The 5000-nt window shown below is 41.8% G+C and overlaps 1 protein-coding gene across 1 annotated transcript in view; it reads right to left on the bottom strand.

Moving 5' to 3' along the window:
- LOC143283839 (protocadherin-11 X-linked-like) overlaps positions 1–5000 on the bottom strand; it is a 279857-nt gene that overhangs the window by 18433 nt on the left and 256424 nt on the right. The gene's annotated exons all lie outside the window — the stretch shown is intronic.

Here is a 5000-nt window from a genome sequence, read left to right as displayed (position 1 = left end):
GGGGTGGTAAAAAAAAAAAAAAAGATTTCGCTATGACTATTCATATGTAAAGACCACAAACATAACGAATGATCATAATAAAAGTGTCTCTCTCGCTGAAGTAGTATATATAATGCAAAGCGAAACTGCACATAGTATCTTCATCAGTCGACTACATCCACAAAAGCAGTCGAAACAAGCATGGATATATAGAACGTTTCCTTGGGATACATTTAACTTGAAGGTATGCCAGGGAAGACTATTCCAAAGCAAATGCATCCTCAAACCCACCTTCATAAAAATACGTACGAACGTTTGAAACACAATTCATTGTGCCTCCTAGCTGTAAACATTGCAGCATATTATAAGATTTACATAGCATATAGATGATTATTCATTTTGAGTTACTTAAACAAGTAACGAATTCATGTAACAATACAACTGATATGAATTGTGTACCTCTCAGTTTCTCGATAAACTAAGTTATTCGATGTTCTCATTTCAACTCTTCAAGAAAAGTCTACTCTTCAACAATTCTGAACCGTATTGTAAAACAGGCGGCTGTGTCTGAAAAAAAAAAGAGCCCGAGAAAGTTATTATTCAACAAACACAATTTCTTCATAACAGACAACAATGCATTATTTGATCTACTAGAAATATCTGTGATGTTAGCAACAAAACTCGAATGAGAACGGACAAGAGTCCCAAGATATTAGAAAAAAAAGAGAGAGAAAACAACAACAACAACAACAAAACATAGGCATCGTAATGCCATCATAAACCTATTTTCTATCACAGCTAAGTAACCCCATTCCTGAAGACGATGATATTGCTTTATCATAATTTACCCGTAAGTGCAGTCGATTAGCTGAGCTTTTCAAGTTGTCTTACGGTATCTGAAAGCAAAAGTGTGCCCTTAGCGAGCAATAAAAGCAAAGTATGTCTATGAGGTCGTTCGTAAATCTTGAACAATGTCTCCCTTACCTATTATATCGTCTTCTAATTCATTTGAAAACATTGAAAACAAAACTGGACTGCGGACGTCTCCCTGTCTAATGCCTCTTGTGCAACATGAGTGGTAGGTTTGCTACTATACCTTATTTAATTCTTGCTTTAACAATATCAGATTGTATCAAACACATTTCAAAGTTAATAAGTGCCACTTTAAGTTTGTGATTAGGACATAACTATTTCAAAATTAAGGCCAAATGTATGAACATATGAATACTCGCTGTGTGTCTACTTAAGAATTCAGTCGATCAGAAAAAAACCACACCATTAATTGAAAGGCTAATGATTAGACAGAGTAAGAGAGAGAGAGAGGGAGAGACAGAGAAAGAGACGCAGATAAAGTGACAAGAAGAGACAGAGAGGGCGAGGAAGGCAGAGCGAGAGAGAGAGAGAGAGAGAGAGAGAGAGAGAGAGAGAGAGAGAGAGAGAGAGGTGGGAATTCTCAACACTTTATCACATTAATATTATTGACTACGAGGTCCTCATGACATGGGTTAACTCACTCAGTACGGCCAGTCCTCTCTTCTCCTCTACACAGACCACTCGGATGTCCAGTGGGTGTCTGAATGACCCAACCTTTAGCTTCCGTCGTCAGAATTGTGGTATTCTTTGTCAACATTCACGTCTTCGGTATAAGAGCCTTCCGCTTGCAATATTTTGATGATGGTAATTGGGGTGAAACGCTGTTAACGTCGTCTCTTTCGCCGTTCGTATGGAGAGAGTTAATGCGCTAAAATTATGTTTTGCTTGACAAAACGTGAAGCAAAAAAAAAGAGAAAAAAAAAAAAGAGAGAAAAGAATACAGCGGGAACGAATATTGAAACGAAACAAAAGGGAGGCAGATGAGAGGGGGTGGGGACAGACAAAAAGTGAGGGTATATAGAGAAAAAGGGAGATAGAGATAATGAGAGACCTGGAAAGAGAAACAAAGACAGAGAGAGGGAGTGACAAAGAGAGACAGAGACACACAGACAGACACACAGACAGACACACAGACACAGGGACAGATAGACAGACAGACAGACAGACAGACAGACAAAACAGACAGTCAGACAGACACAGAAAGAGGGAGTGACAGAGAGACAGAGGCCGACAGAGAGAGAGAGAGAGAGAGAGAGAGAGACAGACAGACAGACAGACAGACAGACAGACAGACAGACGGAGTGCCAGAGAGAGAGAGAGAGAGAGAGAGAGAGAGAGAGAGAGAACAAGAGAGAGGGAGATAGAACAAGAGAGAGGGAGAGAGAGACGGACAGACAGGCAGACAGATAGAGGGATTGACAAAGACAGACAGACAGAGAGAGAGATAGAGAGGGAGAGAGACAGAGACAGAGAAACAGACAGACAGGCAGAGGGAGTGCCACAGACACAGAGAGAGAGAACAAGAGAGAGGGAGAGGGAGAGAGAGAGAACAGGAAATAGTGAGAGAGAGACGAACAGACAGACAGACAGATAGAGAAAGTGACAGAGAGAGAGAGAGAGAGAGAGAGAGAGAGAGAGAGAGAGAGAGAGAGAGAGAGAGAGAGAGAGGGGAGAGAGAGAGAAGGTGTAAGCACAAGGTGTGTTGTTTACTCAGTGCTGAAGGCCTTGTCAGGGGATGTAATTATGCTGCACTTCATTCAGATTTAAAGCACCTCTTCGGTACAGGTTAAGAACACACACGCACACCAGTCGTGTGGCTTGGAAATAGAGAGAAAGAAAGACAGACAGACAAACAGACAAATAGATAGATAGATAGATAGATAGATAGATAGATAGATAGATAGATAGAGAGAGAGAGAGAGAGAGAGAGAGAGAGAATGTGTGTGTGTGTGTGTGTGTGTGTGTGTGTGTGTGTGTGTGTGTGTGTGAGAGAGAGAGAGAGAGAGAGAGAGAGAGAGAGAGAGAGAGAGAGAGAGATAGCATAGAAAAAGAGTAACAGTGAGAGAGAGGGGGGGAGGCTTCCGGTGTCTGCATATGTGATTGTGTGTGTGTGTGTGTGTGTGTGTGTGTGTGTGTGTGTGTGTGTCTGTGTCTGTGTGTGTCTGTGTCTGTGTGTGTCTGTGTCTGTGTCTGTGTGTCTGTGTGTGTCTGTGTCTGTGTCTGTGTGTGTCTGTGTGTGTATGCTAATAATATTGCTCATGTGCGCAAACGTGCCAACGTGGAGGTCATGTCATGTGTTCGTGAGGAAAGACGCGTGACTTTCTTTGTAATCCTGTCTACATGCCTGTGGTCTCTGTCCCTGTCTCTCTGTCTCAATCTCTCTCTCTCTCTCTCTCTCTCTCTCTCTCTCTCTCTCTCTCTCTCTCTCTCTCTCTCTCTCTTTCCTTTTAACCGAAGACACTTTTTTTTTTGTCTCTTGCAACTCAACTGGAGATGCCAAGAATCCAATTCTTGGAGGGTGCCACGCCCAACCCAGCGTTAGGTTTCATCTAGGACAAACATCCAACTCTTTGTCTGGCTTTTTCCTCTGTCTACTGCTGCTGCTGCTTCTGCTGCTGCTGCTGCTGCTGCTGTTGTTCGCTGAAACAACCAACAGCCTTTGGTACCTCCTTTTTCCTCATGAGAAGTGAACTTAAAATATTTTTTTTAATCAAAACCACAAACAAACAGACAAACAAACCAACAGAACAAAATAATACTGGACTTGATATCAGGTGTCCAAAATTTCAGGTTTCCACATCATCATTTTACTTGTTACTTTAAACAAATACAAAATTCAGACCTGTTAGTTGCCACATCATTTTATTGTTTACCACTATATTATGAAAAAAAGTGTTTATTTTCAGAGTTTTGTTGGTTATATTTTACGAAAGTACTTTCTGCATTCTAATGTACGTCATAGCTGTTGATTTTCGTTGCTGTTGTTTGGTTGTGTGGGCTTTCGTCGGTGAGAAAAGCCTCTTTATTTCCTGATCACAGCCATCAAAAATGACTGGCTGTTACATGGGCTTACTTTTCACTACATTTCTGAGTAGTACCCCCCCCCCCCCCCCCCCCCCTTTGAGGATGCCATGTGGTTTGTTGTTGTTGTTTTTTTTGTATTTTTTTAATAGTATTATTGCATTGTATTGCATTATATTGTGTTGCGCTGTATTGCTTTGTTTTTGTCACAATGTATTCCTCGGTGTGAAATTCGGGCTGCTCTCCCCTTTTCTGTCTTCGTTTGTATTTGTTTTATCATGAAAATCGATTCTATGGAAGTTTTTTTTTTTTTTTTTTTTTTTTCCAGGGACGATCGTCTTTTCTCCCTATGGGTTATTTACGTGCGCTAAGTACATGCTGAGACTTCTGCATATTGTCTCATCTGAAAGTCTAGCCCCCAGGTTACCAATCAAACTATAGTAGTTCAGTTAAGAATGGAATATTAACAGAAAAAAAAAACACACACATAAAAAACCAACAAAAACGGTGCGTAGATGATTCTCGAACTCGAGGACACTCGCTACCTAGCTGACGCTGACCATTATGCCACCACCACCACCAAAGCGATCGTTTTCACAGTTCTCGAACATCCAGACCTAAGCAAGCCAGGACCTTTCTGAAATTGATGCTTTAAATAAGTATGTACGTCGTTTGGTTTATCACTGTACCAGCCAGCGAGTTGAGGAAGTGGCTAAGCGGCTATTGGCTGGAAGTTGCATGCATCTGTCTTGTGGTGCAGCGCGAAGGAGCGAAATTAGTTTGCCCTTATCTAGTTTTGTTTTGCTTTTTTTGTGTGTGTGTGTGTCTGTGTTGAATATTTAATGTTCCAGGACCCTCCTTCCCTTCTCTCCTCACTGAAGACTTTGCCAGCAGGGTTTATGGGATGAAGTACTCTTGTTTTGTCTTGCTGCCTTCCCCACGAATTGGATTTTCTGGTGCAGTGCGTTGTACCTCTCCACTCCACTCCTCACCCACGTAACACCCACCCCCTAATCACCACCCCTGCTCCCAACATGCACATGCGGTTTGTCATTGATGACACTCAGTTCTTCTTCTTCTTCTCCTTCATCAAAGTGTGGTCACCACATTCTCCGCCATCAATGCAG

This window comes from Babylonia areolata, chromosome 7, assembly GCF_041734735.1.
Source record: "Babylonia areolata isolate BAREFJ2019XMU chromosome 7, ASM4173473v1, whole genome shotgun sequence".
NCBI classification, from domain to species: domain Eukaryota; kingdom Metazoa; phylum Mollusca; class Gastropoda; order Neogastropoda; family Buccinidae; genus Babylonia; species Babylonia areolata.
The sequence above is the reverse complement of the archived record's forward strand: the minus strand, read 5'-3'. Positions and strand labels throughout refer to the sequence as shown.